Raw genomic sequence first — 18,960 nt, 5'->3', positions numbered from 1 at the left:
TTAAGCGTCAGACTTCAGCTCAGGTCGTGATCTGTAGGTTGACGAGTTCAAGCCCTCTGTCAGGCTCTGTGCTAACAGCTCAGAGCCTGGAGCCTGCTTCACATTGTGTGTCTCCCTCTCTCTCCGCCCCTCGTCCACTCATGCTCTGTCTCTGTCTCAAAAATAAATAAACATTAAAAAATTAAAAAAAAAAACTATCAGCTTTCCTTTGGCGTTCAGCACAAAACCTTAAAGCAAATGCCCTTCCATTCTGACCTGACTTCTTTAAGATTTCAATCCTACAGACTGATGAAGTCCTCCAGATTACAAACAAAAAAGTAGTCCTGCTGGATGCTCACTGCACTAGTTTGCTCTCCCTGGGGAAGGCTGCAGTAACAATCTCCAGATCTTGTTGACTCACAGAAGAGGTATATTTCTTTTTGATGGTATTTGTAGACTGCAGTGGCTGTGGTGGTCATCACTTGTGTCTTCATTCCAAAGTCCAAACTGAAGAAGCAGCCTCTAGTCTTGACCTACCCATCTCACGGCAGAGAGACAAAAGCAAGAGTGCCAACAGAAGCATGCAGATGGTTCATAAGCCTATACTTAGGATTTCAAGTGTCTTTTCTGCTCATATTTCACTGTTCAAAGCAAGTCAAATGGCCCTGACAATGAGGCGAACATGTAGATATCGCCTACCATAGAGTACTGAAAGCTCATGGCAATCTGTGGGGATGTATAATGTTCTTACTGGGAAGAGGGTGGGCACTATAGGCCCCCCTACTTAGGATTTACAGTGCTTTTCTTGTTCTCTGCTTGTTTCATAATTTCCCCCAATGTTGATCCTCATTTCTTCTCTAGTTGACTACTCCTATTAGTTATTTTTATTTACTATTGACATTTGAATCCATTTTTAAATTTATATTCTGCCTCCCCATCTGGCTCTATTTCTGCTATATGATCACAGGTAAAGTTCCCTGCATGTGGAGAATCTCACCTGTACACTAAACATTGTATCAGCAAGTATTATGTAAACTGAGGAAAATATTCAATAAATATGCATCAAACCATTGTTTAACAATCAAATTATTGTTTTACCAGTGGCATTAATTGTTATTCTGTATCCAATGCTATGAGACTCTAGGGTCTATCTTTACCATTAAGCACTAAGCTTAGAGAACCTACTCTTGGCAAGGGTTGCCTGTAAAAGTACAGTAAAACCTTGCATTGTGAGTCACTTGTTCTGTGAGTGTGCTGCAAGATGGGCAAACATTTCTAATAAATTTTAACTTGATAAACAAGTGATGTCTTGCAATAGGAGTAGTGTGTAATACCACAGGTCACATGATCACAACTGAGCCAATGGTTTCTCTCTCTCTCTCTCTCTCTCTCTCGCTCACTCCCTTGGTGTGGGATTGTGGGTGTTCATCACCCATGCTCGGAGCTCAGTCTCAGGCCTCAGTGTTTGGCAAAAATCAGTGATTTTTCAGAATGTTGGAAGGTGCCCATGACTGGCACTAGTGTGTTTTTTGTCACTTCAAAGCACCTGTGGACAGTCCTTTGCTTTTCCAGACAAGAGTGAGCTTAGGAAGGCTTTGCTTCATTCTAGGTCAGGCTGCCTGCAGACCCTTTCGTCTGCTGACTTATTGCCAGTTACATTACATGCAATTTGTGACAAGAATTTATTAATATTGTACTATAGTCAACATCCATGCGAGTGTATACAATGACCCCCATGCAGAAAAAGATTCCACTGAGCCAAAAGATAGCAGTGATTCTGTTAGTGGTAGTAAAAGTTATCCTACACAATAACTGCTCTCTCTTGTCTCCCTCACACAAGCCACAAAGGATTACAAAGGTAAGTGTAGGTTAATTTATTTTTTCTTTATAATTTGTATTTTATTATTTTGTATTATATTGTATTTTAATCATTTTTATATGAATATTTTTGGGTTTTGGAATGAATCATCTGAGTTTCCATGATTTCTTATGGGGAAAGTTGCTTTGATAAACAAGTGCTTTGGATTACAAGCGTTTTTTTGAACAAATGATGCTTGCAAACCGAGGTTTTACTGTACTGAGGAAGGTGATTATAAGATTCTAGTTGAACCAAAGTAAGCTAAAGAATTTCCCTCCATCATTATTCTGGGAGGTTTTTTTCCTACTAAAAGAGCTTGAGAGAAAAACTTAGACATATACTTTATACTTGATAGTTCTTTAAAATTTTTTCTGGACCAAGTGGTAAATTCTGGCCAGAATGCTTTTTACAAATTCACAGTGGTGAAGGGAAACTGTGAGTTAAGTTAAATCCCTACTAGAACTTAAATTAGGCAAATTTTTGTTGCCCAGTTTTTCATTTAAGTCTTTGAGCGATTTTAAAATATTTAGAACTTAGATTATAGGTGTAATAGAAATAATCTGTACTCCTTGTAGCAAAGGAAAGTGATTATTGAGTCCAAAGTTATTATTTGTTTTAGCTTTGTGAGTTATAGGTTTCTATTTACCTTTCTGTAATTGTTTTTCCTTAGTAAGGGTTTCTAAACAAGCGCACATTATGCAATATTACATAAGATGGCGAGTTGGTATATACTTTTACATAGCATCAGCTTGTGTTCTTTCAAATAGTATTAATGTATTACAGTTTAAAAGCAAATAGTATTGCCAGGAGTTAAATATTGGAGATACAATGGTGAGAAAAACCAGAAATTCTGCCTTCCTAGAACTTACAGTATATCAAGAAAGTCAGACATCAACAACATGATCATAAAACAAATGTATAACAAGAAATTTTGGTAAATTTTCTAAAGGAAAGAAACAGTGCTGTGAGAATATGTAACTGAGAAACTTAACAAAGACTCGGGGTCCTTGAAACTTCTCTGAAGGAGAGAGTTATCAGCTAAGGTCTAGAATATACAGTAAGCAATATGTGGCGTGGGAGTGACGAAGGCATGTCACTGCAAGCCTAGAGAATTTTTTTGCCTGTTCTTTTGGATTTTCCACTTAGATGGCCATATCATTTACAAACAAGACAGTTTTATTTCTTCTTTCCCAATCTGTGGCCCTTTTATTTCCTTTTCTTATCTGCTTGCATTAGCTAGGACTTGCAGTGTGATGTTGAAAACTAGTCATGAGAAAAGAGATCTTTGCCTTTTCCTGATACGGGCAGTAAAGCTTAAACTTCTCATCATTGATGATGATGTTAGCTGTAGGTATTTGTAGATATTCTTTATCAAGTTGAGCAAATTCCCTCTATTCTAGTTTGCTCAGAGCATCACTTAATTTTTGAATATCCTCTCAGGCACTTTTCACTTTCTTTTTCTTGTAATTCTCTTAATTGTCCTTAAGCAGCGGGCATATATCTTTTGACCTCATTACTACAACACTAACACTAAGAAAATAAGTCAAGGGCTTCAGTGTGCACATGCTGCCTAGCGCTTCTTAGGAGCAAAACCATTTAAGGATGCAGCTTGATAGAAAGAAAATACTTAATATGAACACCACCTTGAAATTTCTTGTTTGAGCATCATCTATCTCTTTTCTTTTTTAATCTGTGTTTTCTCCCTTGTTCTCTTGCATAAATGTATGGCTCTTATTAAAGAATTTCTACATTCTAAGAAGTGAGGCTTTCTTAATAGAACTTTAGTTCTAATCTAGATCCTTAACCTTGCTATTGTTTTCTTGCACAATTTTGGGTAAGATTTTCAACTTCAAATTAATTCTTTTTTTTAGACTAATGGTAGACTATGTCCCAAACACACACATGCTCCACTTTGAATCATATTTGTGTTAGATATACAAAAAATATGTAATTTATAAATTTAAATGATATCCTGATTTTAGTAATGCTAATAATAGTGATAATTAAAGTGAAGTTTATGTTTTCTTTGGTAGAATACACATAATAAATTTCTACAATATTGCTTCATTTACTTGTAATAGAAACAGTATAATAAAATTTGTAAATATGTGATTAGCTAGGAAGTGTCATTTTATGGATAATTTACCTCCAGCTATTTTTTTCTGATATTTATATTTCAAACAGCATCTGCAGGGGAAAAAAGAAGATGTTTCCTTGTCATTTTAATCAACTCTAGAGGATAATGAGTAGGAGCTTTTTTGCTAAATAATGAAAGAGGACTCTCAGATGGAGAAATAGGAAATACAAAATAAGTGGTTATATGTGTGTATGTGGAAATTTACAGGAAGGAACTATATGTATAGGTGATGGCAAGTAACTGAATGACTTGCATTGGTTACTCTTAAATTAAGACATGTTTAAATGTTTTTGGGAGAAACATAACCCATTAAGACTGCCAAGTTGCAAACACCAAGCTATATCTCCTTTTGGCAGTGGGCTCCATACAATAAAATACAAATGGTGCCCTCTGGATTAGTGGAATGCTGTAGTCCTGCAGCATTCTACACATGACAAGTTGAATTTAGAGTACTGTTAATAACACAAATATAATGCTTATAGATTTAAGAATTTCCCCTAAAGGAGACCAAGGGGAAATCTCTGAAATCATTCCTTCCAGGCATTAGAAAGTTCCATCTTAACCTTTCTGGCTGAAAGCTGAAGTGTTGAATTAATAACTAACTCACTGCCTGCACTTGGAGTTAAGGTTCTGTCCTAAAGAATCTGATGAGATTCCACTGTGTCCTCTAAGAAATTCCCATAAGATGTTCAAAGAGGAAAACATTATTTCAGCGTACCTGAAAAAAATGGGAAGTTTTCCCATGCATCTTTTTTCTTCATCACCATATTGAAAGATTTATCTGCACGAAACAAATTCTCTATGCCAGTGTGGTAGTGGATATCTCTTGGATCAGATTGATGATTTCAAAATTCAATTATATATCTGGCATTCAGTTGACAACAAATGCAGCAAGCAGCTTACATGAGTGAAATTGTATATGCCCTTTTGAAACAATGAAAGCACTAAGTTTTCTGTTGAATAAAATTTTAATTTTGACTATGCTAGTTTTAAAAAATATCAAAGGAACTTGTTTATATACTGTAACTCTTGGTATCTTCTCCTTACTATGGAATTAGAAAAGAATAATTTTGTTAGGCCATTTCAATTCCTAATTTAAAAAAATGTTAAAGACCTTATTTGATTCATCTTGAGGTGGATTTAAGCTTTAGCCATTTAAAAAGACCGATGCATGATGCGATATATAATAATGAGACATGTATCAAAGAGTTGAATTAGTCATTATCTTGATCTGTGCCATCCAATATGACAGCCACTACCACTGTGACTATCAAGCACTTGACATGTGACTAATACAAATTGAGACATGCCGTAAATATAAAATGCATTATCATATACCAAATTTGACATAAAAGCATATGTAAAAAAATCTCAATAATTATTTTTATCTTGATCGTATGTTGACATGGTAATATTTTGGATACACTGAATTAAATATATAATATTATTAAAATTAATTTTACCTGTCCTTTTTTCCTTTTTCAATGCAGACTCTAAAACATTTAGTTATAAATGCGCTTCACCTTACATTTCTATAAGTGATCACTGCTCTTGATCGACCTCATTTTTAGGTTAGAACACCAGTGGAAAACCAATCGACTAATTGACTCGATCCCTTAATTTCCAATCCACTGTACTGTATTTTTACAGGGTTGAATACATTTGATATATATTTGATTTTTATAGTAACCTAGTGAGAAATACAGACTGGGAATTGTAATCTCTAGTTTACAGAGTAGGCACAGGTTGAGTGCATTGGTGAAGTTAGTATGCCTAATAAATGGAAGACACAGGTCTTGACTTTTCTTTCATGACTCCTAGAACGTGTAGTTTATAACTACCAGTCATTATGTGTGCAGGGATCACTGTAGGTAGAACAGAAGTTTTGTTTTGTTTTTGTAATTGCCACCTGTCACAGGGGAGGGATTAGTAAAAGGGCATCCAGCAACTCTTTAAAGTCCCTATATATTTTTATAGTCACTATCAGTCACTTTTCGCACATTATGAAAATTAGGAGACATAAAAAATACACTATATCCAGATTTCAACAAATTACGTGATAAAATTTCTAAAATATGTTTGAGCATAACATGGTAAAATGTGAACTGTTTGACTAAAAATATGAATGTCTTGGCTTTCTTTAAAATCAGAGTGTGTGCTAATATTGGGCTAGTATAATTATCCTAACAGTAATTGCTTGGAACAAAATGACAGCTGCCCTCTATGCATGTTCAAGTTTGACACCTTCCCCACTCTTCCCCATTGTCTTAGAAGTATTCTTTCTCATTATCTGCTTGATCTTATAAGTGTTTGGGTTTGTGGTCTCCAGACCTAATGTTCTCAAAGGTACTTTCTAAATCCCAGTGCTTATCTATCTATGAGCTCACAATTATCTAACTGGTTTGTAAGCCTCATAATTGAAAGCTATGCAACAGCCAATTAGATACTATTGCTTTTTTCCCCACATCAGGCATACAACCTAATGTACTTTCTCCAGGTGCAGATTTATTATCTTTATATGTTTTGCTGAATGTGTTATAACACTTTTATGTTTATTAATGCTATTCATGCTCTTCCTCTGATGCTGTGTTTTCAATATGTTTCATTGTATTGAACAATGCATAGCTCCCTATTGACAATTTTACAAAAGTGATGTGTATTAGCCTGGCTTCCAAGGTTCTAAATGGATAGTTCCCCACCCACTGTTTTCTTGTTGTTGTTATTGTTTTGTTTTTGTTTTTGTTTTGCTTTCTCATTACACTCTAATACAGAGATTTGACTCTAATGATATAAGTCTCCTTCTTGTCACTCCCAATTGAGCTGTGGTACAGTACTGAAGTTTCCATATACGAGTCAGTGTCTTTCTCACTATATATATGTGAAAGTCTTATCCACATACATACAGATTTTTCTATCCTGACACCAGATTTAACTGAATCAAAACCACTCAGGATGGGATTTATATGTCTAATGCATAATATATTAACTTACCATTTACCATGAAACCAAAATACCTATATTAGAATCTTAACTTCTATATTTATTAGCTGTGCGACCTGCACAAATCATTTAACCTCTCAATATGCAAGTTTCCTAATCTGTAATTTGTACTGATAGTGTCTACCTTAAAGCTACCTGAAAGGTTGGTAAATAGATTAAATGAGGTAATATATGTAGAGCGTTTATAACAGTTTCAGGTATAGAACACATGATGGAAGTATGTGTTAAGCGTGTGTTAACTAGATAGATGAGAGGTTTCTCCACATGGTTTTGACATGAATAAGGCTTAGGAACCAAAGAGATGGAAAGAAGGTGCTGAAATTCTTGGCCCATTTATCACTAAAGATCTGTCTTCTCTTCTACTTCCAGTTATTCTCAACACAGGTAGCCCCATATCCAGAGGATGCTTTGGCAAATATGTGGAGACACATGCAGTTGTCACATGATTGGACAGGGTGGCGAGCAGGAAGATATTAGACATCCTTCAGTGTGAGGACAGTTGTCACATGATTAGATGACCAGCAGGAAGATATTAGACATCCCTCAGTGTGAGGACAATCTTGTACAATAAAGAACAGTTCCAAATCCTTGCCATATTTGAACAGACCCTGGGTCCTCATATAAATGGGATGCCTGTTTCTAATTGAGACCAGAATTTAACCCTTTCATACAAAATGGTTGCATACAACAATACATAGTGATTTTTCTAATACAGAGTGATTTTTTTTTCACAGGTGTAACCTACATATAAGCCAAGGGAATATTTGTTTTCCTCTGGGACTTGACCAAGAGTAGGTCACCACTGTGGAAATCCACACTTCTGACAGCCATGCTTCCTGACTTTTGAGCCACCAACACATTTGCAATTGCCACATATGGGACCATAATCTGATTCTATCTCATTTTGTCTTCTAGTGTGCATGTGCCTGGCCAGTTATATTTTGAAATATATATTATTTGATTATAAAATATTTTTACTCTCCTTTGTGTTGCAGATAAGACCTTATATTAATTTCCTTGAAATTATGTGCATTGTTAGATTTTTTCATCTATTCATTTCATTTTGAAATAGTAAAAAGTTATCATAAAATATTTATTATAAAAGGAGACATGATGTCTGATAGGCTTGACACTCAAAACTCAGATCTAGAAGAGACTTAATCAATCTTGCACAGTACTAAAGAACACTGCATTCTTTTAGAATACATGTAAGTGTTCGACTAAATTAATACATGCTTATTTCAGGTCATTTTGGAGTCTTTTACATGCTTTCAATGGGAATGTATATTCTGTCTCACCAAGTAGATTTTACAGTCTTCCAGGAAAGAAAGTGTCGCCTTGATTCCTTTTGTATCTTTTCACAGCAGGCATTCAATAAGTGGTGTTGACAGCCTGACTCAAGTTTAAAGAGAAGCAGGAAAACTCAGAGAGTAGAGTCAGAAGTTTAAAGCAAATTGAAAAAAGAGCGCCTGAAAAGTATTAGCTCACCAGAAGAAAACCAGCAAAGGCAAAGGAAACAGAAACAGAGAATGTCTTTAAGGCAGTATTGGGGAATGTGATATTGAGGCAACTGGAATATTCAGTGGTTAGAGATATATACAGGTGTGCCCTAGCTTACGAAAACCCACTATAGGAATCGACAACTTTTAAAAATGCAGATAAATTAGAGGAAATTTTTGGTGGGGGAAGGGCAGGAAAGAATGAATATCAAGCACACAAGATTGTGATTGGGCACCTGCAATGTGCTGACAATTTTGTATTGAAAAGTATAGATTTTTTTTCAGTAGCTTTAAGTACATCTGCTTGCAATGGACCTAGCTACATTCAAAGTAGGGTCCAGTTAACAAAACATTTATTTTATTCAGGCTTTTTGGCAGCATATGATTTCAAATATAAATGGACATTGAATATTGACAATGATATTCTACATTGAATAAACCTAGGTAATGATTTTACTGTAGGCCTGAAGAAATGTCATATTCACCAAAGTAAATAGACACCGTCATAATCTTCATGATTCCATCTCAAACAGGTATTTAGGCAAACAAAAAACCAAAGAGAGAATGAACACACTGTAGATGATCCCCACTGAAAGCAGATGAGGAGCTATGTGGGCTAAATTGGAATGGAATGTTTACTTTGCTGATTGACAATGAAAGCAATTTGAAAACAACCTGACTACACTGATCACAGTGATAAAGAATGACGTATCAGTACAGTACGACCTGATACCAAGGCCTCCACTTGTTTCCTAACATCGCCATTAAGTTAGAAATTCTTCCGGTGATCTATAGATCTCTCTCTCTCTCTCTCTCTCTCTCTCTCTCACACACACACACACACACACCCATGCACGCACACATACACACATATATACACATTCATATATAAAGTTTTAAGTATACTCACATGGCAATTATTATTTAAAAATGAATCAGGAGTAAAAGGTAGAAAATAAAATAGTTAACTTTCAGTTCAGTATGGTTTCCTAAAAATAGGATGTACCTTTCCTACCATCCCAGATCTCATTGAAACATACATAAAAGAAAAGGGGATGCATAGGAATTTGGAAACCTGGGAAGAGTGACCAAAACCCAGAAGAGGGGTGCATTTTTTGAAAGAAACAGAACATGTAATATTCGGCTGACAATGGAACGCGAGATTCCTGAAAAGCACGAGGCAGGCAAAGAGAAAAACCCACCTTTTCCTCCAGGTGGTATGTTTTAGAGAAGGAGGCCTTGCGAGGTCTGATTGGTAATTAATAAAAGGGCTGTGAAGTAGTTCTGCCAAGGGTACTAATCAGTTGTCAAGTGCAAGCGAAAATTACTCTGAATGAAGCAGATACGGATTGGCGTGGCTCACAGAATTGCAAGAAGGCTGGAGAACCAGGACGGAGGCTGGGCCGCCAGGAGCAACAACTCCAAGCCACAGAAGTGGCCTTGCTATGGAATCTCTACAACCCTATTCAGGTAGTATTGCAATGACTTACCATTGAGCCACTTCTGCTCCAGGAGGTGAATTTTGCCGGCGTGGGCACAGATCTTCCCTTTCAGAGCTTCAAATCCGGCACAGATGTATTTTGATTGGCAGAGTCTAAGTCTGATAACTAGAAAAGAGAATCACAAGAGCTTCAGTTTTTTATAAAGGGGCATTCTTTGCCTCAGCAAGACTCCTACGGTGGAAAATTCTCCTAACATGGAAAAGGGTTCAGAGGCTGGATGAGGGGAAACTAATGACAAATGTCTATTCATTACTATTTTCCACTGTTTCCTAATTTGGCCTCAGGATAGAGTTGGAGGGGTACAATATGAATAAGGAATTCGAATTTAGACATTCTCACAAGAGATTATGAGAGTTATAGAGTACCAGGTATGGAGAAGGTTCCAGATAACTTATGTCTACTATGAAGAATGGGTGCCTCCCCTTCCTGAACAAGTGAAATATTCTCATGCATTTACAACATGCTAGCCCACCACAAGTCCCGCCTTTTGCTCCATTACATCACTGCTGGACATAGGACTCCTCATTGAGACTCATTTTCCCCCCTCTATGGGTATTTTCAGTGTTTCTTAGATGCTAATCTAAAAATACAAACATTCAACAAAGTCCCAGACATGTAAGGAAACTCAAAAGAGAAGAGATTCAACAAAATTAAGAAATGATCACACCAAAATTTTAATATAGGAAAAACAAAAATACTTATTAGTACCCTCTAGGAGAGAATAAAGTGAAAGACTTCAATAGAAAAGCAAATTTGAAGCCTTGAGAATTAAGAAACATGGTAACTAAACTAAAAGTAAATACCGAGGGGTTAGATTAGGAGAAATGATACAGCTAAACACATGATACAGGAACTAAACTCATGAATTGGAAGATTGATCCAAATAATTTTTTTAACCTTATTAAGTGGTAATTGAAAACCGTACTTGTATATATTTAAAGTGCATGTGATGGGTTGATATACATTGTAGAATGATTACTAACATCAAGATAATTAACACATCTAACCTGTCACATAATTAACTCTCTTTTGTTCGGTAAGAATGCTTAAGATCTAGCAACTTTCCAACGTGGTGGAGAAGTAGGGGGATCCGAAGTTCCCTCATCTCTCAAACACAGTAGGGTTGAGGCCAACAGACTTTGAACTCCAAGAGTCCAGGAAGCAAAGTGACAGAGATGCCTCCAGGCACTGGGACAACCTGGCTGGCGGGCCAAAGATGCATGATTGCAAACTGGGAGAGAGAAAACCCACAGCAGAGGAATGGAGGGAAGGGATCCCCTCCTGCGGAGAGACAAAGGGAAGAGAAAGGGAGGCTGGGAAAGTGTAGGACTGTATCTGGACAAGGAAAAAACCAGGGACCAGGATGGAGAAAGATACAACCTCTAACTGCGGGGCTTTCCCTGGACTGGAATAGGCTGCTCTGTTCACGCACCTGGGGAGGAAGGCAGCCAGCCCCGGGCTTGGTAACCGGTTCAGACACGCAGTTCTAAGTGGGAGAAAGTAATCCTCTCCCTGGAATGCTGTGGGAAGAAGGTATATATCCGCTAAAAAGACAAAAGACTGCCTGCGCCCTCCAGCCGGAGAGCATATATTGGGCAGTGCGGAGCTGCACTTGCCCGAAACCCCGGTGGCAGACGGAGTGGGAACCTTAAAGACATCAGGGTTTAAGTCCCAGCCAAGCACCAGGGAGGTGCGGGAGTTGGCGGGGTGGGGCAAACTGCCTTCTTTGCTCCCAGGGCACAGTGAGGACGGCTTGAACAGAGTGGTTTGGATCACCCTGTCTGTGGAAGAGAGACTGGGCGTCGCCATGTTTCGCCGGATCACCACCAAGCTGGGGCTTCTGGGAAAGGGCGGCGGGTCCACAGGGGAGGCGGGACCGCCTGCACCAAACCACGCCCCTCCGCGCCTGCTAACTGCGGAACTACGGCAGCCGAGTTGGTGCTGACAAGCCAGACAGGCCCTCCTCCAGACCGGCGCTCTTGCATTGCCTGATTTAATTCTCGGACAATTCTTATTATATAGATATAGTCTTCCTTCCTTTTCTCCTTCTTGTCTCTTCCCTCCTCTAGTCTCGTTACTCTGGTTATTGGTTTGTTTAAGCAGACATAGTTAATCTATTCTCTTTATACATGTTCTATACCTTCTCTATTTTTCTTTCTCTCTCTCTGGATTAAGCCATATAGTTTCTCTGGTCAATTTTTATTTTATTTTCTTTTTCCCCACCCCTGCCATTTCTCTCTTTGTGTGGGATAAGGCCGCTTCCATCAACACTGCCTCCACCCTGTTGTTTACTTGTAGCTGGTGTTTCTGGTTTTTACCTTTTGTTTTTGTGTTTGTTTTTGTTTTCTGGTTGTCTTTTGTTTGTTTTCCTTTCCAGGGCTACTTCAATGACAAAAAAAATCAAAGCACATCTGGTGGAAGGTCCAAAACATCACTTCCAGTAGGGAGGTAAAGTAACCAAAGTCACAAAAACAGAGAGCAAGTAACACACTCCAAAAAAACACCTCCTGAAGGGCCAGGCCCTGGACAGTGTATGATCCCTCCTTAATACAGTAGTGCTCACAGGTTAAGGTCACATAAAAACTTTTAAAACACATAAGGGATGGAAAAGTAGCCAAAATGATGAAACGGAAGAATTCTCCTCAAAAGAAATTCCAGGAAGAAATGACAGCTAAAGAATTGATCAAAACAGATATAAACAATATAACTGAACAAGAATTTAGAGTAATAGTCATAAGATTAATTGCTGTGCTTGAAAAAAGCACAGAAGACAGCAGAGAATCTATTGCTGCAGAGATCAAGGAACTAAATAATAGTCATGATGAATTAAAAAGTGCTGCAAATGAAGTGCAAAATAAACTAGAGGCGGTGACTGCGTGGATTGAAGAGGCAGAGGGGAGATTAAGTGAAATAGAGGTAAAATTAGGGAAAAAGGTGAAGCTGAGAAAAAGATTTAAAAATTCTGGATCATGAGGGGAGAACTAGAGAACTAAGTGATTCAATGAAACAGAACAATATCTATATCATAGTAGTTCCAGAAGAAGAAGAAAGAGGAAGGGGCAGAAGGTATACTTGAACAAATCAGCTGAGAACTTCCCCATTCTGGGGAAGAAAATAGACATTGAAATCTAGGAGGCACAGAATCCTAAAGCCAGTAACTGGGAGTCACCTGAACAGTGCCCGGTAGGTAATCTACCACCCCTCACAGAAAAGGAACTGTTTTGTTTTCCTAGTATAACTTTCTTGTTCCTGTTCCCTTTTGCCTATAAAATTCTTTCATTTAGAGGTGCCTGGGGGGATCAGTTGGTTAATTGTCTGACTTTGGCTCAGGTCAAGATCTCACAGTTCGTGAGTTTTAGCCCTGCATCGGGCTCTGTGCTGACAGCTCGGAGCCTGGAGCCTGCTTTAGATTCTGTGTCTCCCTCTCTCTGCTCTTCCCCCATTCATTCTCTCTCTCTCTCTCTCTCTCTCTCTGTCTCTCTCAAAAATAAATAAACATAAAAAAAATTAAGGTTCTTTCATTTTGCACAGCTTTCCAAGACTCCTTTCTACTGTTAGGTTGGATGCTGCCTGATTTGAATCCATTTTTGCTCAAATGAACTCAGAATGTTTCATATGCCACAGTTTATCTTTTAACAGTTCTGTCATCAGGAGAGGGATCCAAAGGAGACCCCACAGCCCCCAAGAGCCATGAGTAACCACACAAAGAGACCTGCTGAGCTCCTTAAGCTCCTTGCCTTCTAGCTGTCTCTGAAGGTGGGGGTAAGTACCTTTCAGATCCTAGCTGTGCAAACCTTGCATTATGAGTTTTGAGATTTTATTTGACCATTTTTTTTTTTTTTTTCCTGGACTGAGTCCAGAACCTAGCCAGAGTTGCACTGGGTTGGACTTAAAAAGCCAGACTGGGTTGGGATTCAAACTGGGTCCAACTTGAAAACCAGACAGAGTTCGGGGTCAGACCAAATCCATAGTCAGACTGGGCCTGACTTAAACTGCTCTGAGGTCAGTGTGAGACCACAGATAAAAAATAAAAATTGTTTTAAGGCTGAACAAGCAGGTTAACCTTACCAAAGATATTCTTGAATTACAGTGGCCACAGTGGAGAATTTTAACATATATAATCCTTTTCATTTATGAGGTGTCCAACAAAAAGGGGTCTTAGCCAAGCACTCAGTACAAAGGGTCGAGGGGAAATTATTTTTCCTCCTTTATAGTTTCTGGTGACCAGGATGAGATCCACTTGCTCTGCGGACTGAAGACAGGATCCTGGAAAAATGAAGAGGCTGGCAAAAGATAAAAGATCCACCCCCCCCCTTTTGTAAGTTTATTTATTTATTTTGAAAGAGAGAGAGCAAGAAGGTGCAAACTGGGGAGGGGCAGAGAGAGGGAGAGAGAGAATTCCAAGCAGGTGCCTCAATGTCAGCACAGAGCCCAATGTGGGGCTTGATCTCAGAAACCATGAGATCATGACCTGAGTGGAAACGAAGAGTCTGTCACTTAACCGACTGAGCCTCCCAGGTGCAGCAAGAGTAAGATTTTAACTGAAGTCATTTCTCCCAGATCTGTATCGGTGGTGGCTGGTCAAGGGAGGAAGATAAAACTTAATGTTTTCCCTTCCTTCCCAAATTCAGATTTTCAGGCAAAAAACATTTGTAAGAATTAGATCTTTAAATTGTGGCTCATGAATTTGCTTTCAAGTACCCATTGGTTTGATTGTCTCATTTTGTGTCCTGTGTATTTAGTCGGTGATTGTTAGGTTGGAATCCCCCAAAATATGGTTGGACAGAAATGTGGGTTTCCCTCCATCTGTGACTAGGGTCCTACCCTTTCCAGCTCTCAGAGGAATTGTCTTTCTTGTGTTTACCTTTGAGGATTGACTCTGTACCTAGTATCCTTTGCACCCTCTTTGGGGATGCCTTTTGCATCCAAGGGGTTGTTCCATACTGCCAGGAATATTTTACTATGTACCCCAGCTGAGACCTGAGAAAATATTTGAAAGGATTTTTTATTTTTAGGTAACTCTATGGTCAAAAGTTAGCCAGGATGGAAGCTGATATTCAGAGGCTGATAGGATTTTTTTTTTTTTCCTACACCTTCTTCCTTCAGCTAAAGTGAAATGTATCCAGAGGGAAGAAAAACATTCTAAGTCTTTGTGGAAGGACTTAGTGAAACATTCCAAGACAAACAGTTCTACATCTAGAACAGAGAAATCTTTTGATTTCCATCTTAGTTGAAGATTTTCTCCCTGATAAAAAGAAACAAACTGAGGATAAGGTAGTTGGGTGGGTGGTTCACCATCCTGGTATTATCCAGGTTGTGAACCAGTTTTGTGAGGAATTAGAAACTGTACTTGTATTACAAATTGAGTCTTCAGAAATTCAACCCTAGAAACATAACCCACCCTTCCTTTACCAACCCCCAAACCCGCCATGTCTCAAAATAAGGTATTTAAAACACTTTTTTTTTTAGCCTCACACTTAAATAAAGTTAATATCCTGTTTAGAAGAAAGAAAATCAAGAATGTTAGTTCAAAAAACATTTTTGAAAAAGAAACTAATTCAGGGTGATGAATAGAGAGGAGAAAAAGTCATGTTAAGAAAAAGAATGGAGGAGGGTCATTTGTAGATATATTAAGAAATCGTTGAGTTAATTTTCAAAGGCAAAGGAATAGCGAATAAAAAAAAAGAGAAAATCCAGGAAAAGTTTTGTAAGGTGTTAATCTTTCTAATTTATTCAGTTCATTCAACAACCTCCTTGATCCAAGAAAGTCCGGTGTTGATTATTTAAATTTTCTGTCAAGCTTATTCCCCGTCTCAAGTTTTTATCAATGATAAATTGTCATATACATTATCTTATTTTGAAACTGATTTGTTCCCATGCGATTGGTATTTTAGGTAACAATTTGAGCATACTGTGAATTTTGCATTTGCTTATGCATGGTTTTATCTGCAAGAAATACTAGGTTGATGCAGGAAATTTTCCAAATGAAGTGATTTAGGTAGGAATGCATGCACACACAGACATACACGTGCGCGTGCCTCAAATATCTTCCAGCTGCCTCAGTTCACTGCTTCTGGGATTACAATTTTCCCTATGATTTCTGTTAATCCTCCTTCTACCTCTTTACAATAACTCACAAGCAGCAACTTCTCTGTTGTCCACTTACACAAGCCAATTTCACATTTTTTTTTCCAGGTAAAATACTTGGTGTATTTTAGTACCTAAGTATTTCTTAGCTATTTAATGTGTATAAAACTCTTCTGGCCATAGTCGTTAGGTTCTTATCTCTTTTTTTCCAGTGTTTCACTGCTGAAGCTTTCAAGTCTTGTGACATAGCCTCATTTTGTTGTTGTTGTTGTTGTAACCTAAGCCCTATGGTTTTTATTGCACAATTTTGCAGAATGCACTGATTTTTAGGAAGACCTATGTCTCAGATCACAGAACTGACTGTATTGGGATATCTTAGAGGACTCTAATAGCTCCTTCTCTTGCTCTATAGTCATTTCACCATACCTACAGATTAAAGTCTTAACAGATTTATGCAGTAATTAAAGAAATGTAAGAATTTAGCATTTCATTACTATTGAGTTTAGCTATCAAGTCATGCTGTTGGATAGTCTCTTATTTGTGTCTAAATTACAGATTCTTTGTGCTTCTTCCATTGTTTCAACTGAGAGTTCATTTGGCAGCCAAATGATTCAGCCATTTGGAAACAAGTTGTATTTTGAGTGTATACATTATGAGTATTTGTAGAAATTTATGTTTAGAGAGGCATGGTATTGCCACATAGTTGCTAATAAAACATGACTAGGAAACGGCTTCTCCAATGCTCATGTAAATAAAGCCTAACATTACTCAAGAGGAAGCAAATGTCAATTGTAAAAATCGAAAATTCACTAATTCAGTAGACTCTTAATTAGGATTTAGTCAAGGTATTCATCACTGCCCGTTTGATGGGTTGTGATGATGTAATAATGGCTGTTAAATATCCTTAGCTACATTTTTCCCCCTCTTCAATCAAGCTGGTGACACCTTTAATAGATAAATTTAAAAGCCACATTTCTATCTTGATACTTTCAATAATTATGTTAAATTATGTCAGATTGTACACTCTCAGACATATGGAAGATAATAATTACTCATTATTTCCTAGAGTTGGCCCAAGAATTGGTAGACACCATCTTAGGTGGTCACCCAAATCTTCTTCATTGACATAGGAGAAACTGGAGATACTTAAAAGTAATTTGCCTAAATTTACATTAGCTATTGATGAAGGCTGGGATTTGAACCCAGGCATTCTGGACCCTTGAGTCTGTGCTTAATCACAGTAACTTTTTGACCTGGAAGAGTTGAACATGTCATTTCCTTGATTAAGAAAGGCAGTTAGCTTTGTGGTTTTGCAGTATGGTAGTGGTCACTTGGTCTAGCTTCTAGACCTCCAACCAGCAAATTTCAACTGTTAGGCCATTTATCCCAAAACTCTAGGGATCCATCTACCATTAACCTTTTATTTCACTACTGATGGGCTGAGCCAGACCTAAGTCACTCTACCCATAAGAATTGCTTGTTGGGTACATCCGTGCCTACCTAATTCTATTTTATCTCCATGAACATGGGGAATTTGTCATTTAACTGTAGCTAGTCATTCTTTAACATTTTCTTCTCTAAATTTTACAACCCAAGTTCTTTAATTGCCTTCACAAATGTTCTTTGCTGTTCTCTTTTTTATTCTTTTATTGTTCATCTCTGGACCATCTAACGTTTGACTTTAAAGGATATTTTATTGAAAACATATAGATCTGGAATCTTTTCTCTTTTTGAAACTGCGCTGTATTGAGTATTAAATTATATGGGCCATAACTAGACTTTGCCAATTATTTTTCACTTATCTGTAGTTGTGTTAGATATTTCATTATAAACCCGTTTCTTCAGGGAACATTGAAGTTCATAGGAATAAAGAGATTGAGCAGTTTGATTTTGGACAATAACATATTTGCTGCATGGGCCATTAGCTATTTGTGAGGGCTTGAATGACTTCCTTGTTTCTTTTGGTCTCAGTCGGTTCTTTATGAAAATAAGAGTTGAACTTATTGTTCTGTACTATTCCTTTTAGCTTTAACATTGATCGTTGGCATGGAAGTGACTCACCATGTCATCTTACTCAGTTGTAGTGGGGTATAATTTCATTAACAGATAAGACACTTTGTTACTAGTTCGGTGCTGACTCATTGTTTTCCTGTCTTTGTGTGAGAACCTTGTGCCGTTAAAAACTTTTTAATTTGGTTTTATCCTAAGGATTTATTTTATTTAAAATTCCCTTAGCCCTTGGCTCATTTCTTTTTTCTTTTTTCTTTTGTTTTCTTTTCTTTCTTTCTTTCTTTCTTTCTTTCTTTCTTTCTTTCTTTCTACTTTAGAGAGAAAGAAAGAATGTGAGAAGGGGAGGGGTAGAGGGAGAGAGAGAGAGAGAGATTGAGAATCTCAAGCAGGCTTCACGCTGGCTATAGAGTCTGGAGCCCAAGCAGGACTCAGCCTCACACTGAGATTGTGACCTGAGTCAAGGTCAAGAGTGAGATGTTTAACTGACTGAGTCACCCAGGCATCCTGGCCTTTGACTCATTTCTAATTGATTAATAGCATTCATTTTCTTTTTCTTATTATTTTAAAAAGGTATTCCTTTTGGAGTTAAATGTGTGGAATTCCCCCCCACCCCCACCCTGTATTTTCATTCAAAACACTGGTTAGGATTAAAGTATGTCAGTTCTTCAACTGATGTCCAGGGACTGGGGGGGGGGGGGGGGGAGCAGGGAGTGGCTCTTTTAGGATCACCTGTCTTTTGGCAGGTACAAAACACAGGTTTGCTGTCAGTTTTCATTTTATTTTATTTTATTTTATTTTATTTTTTCAATATATGAAATTTATTGTCAAATTGGTTTCCATACAACACCCAGTGCTCATCCCTAAAGGTGCCCTCCTCAATACCCACCA

General features: G+C 37.7%; 1 long non-coding RNA gene across 1 annotated transcript in view; it reads right to left on the bottom strand.

Annotated features, from left to right (window-relative positions):
* The window catches only part of LOC121044332 (uncharacterized), a 39,681-nt gene extending 28,188 nt beyond the window's left edge, over positions 1-11,493 (bottom strand). Inside the window, exons 1-2 of the long non-coding RNA XR_005797252.1 lie at positions 11,408-11,493; positions 9,964-10,080 (exon numbers count right to left, since the gene is read on the bottom strand). This is a non-coding gene — a long non-coding RNA (uncharacterized LOC121044332). The remainder of the gene's footprint in view (positions 1-9,963; positions 10,081-11,407) is intronic.
* Positions 11,494-18,960: the final 7,467 nt, after the last annotated feature.

This window comes from Herpailurus yagouaroundi, unplaced genomic scaffold (genome assembly GCF_014898765.1).
Source record: "Herpailurus yagouaroundi ecotype Mexico unplaced genomic scaffold, PumYag 188, whole genome shotgun sequence".
NCBI lineage: Eukaryota > Metazoa > Chordata > Mammalia > Carnivora > Felidae > Herpailurus > Herpailurus yagouaroundi.
Note: the sequence above shows the minus strand (reverse complement) of the source record. Positions and strands in the feature narration are given on the sequence as shown.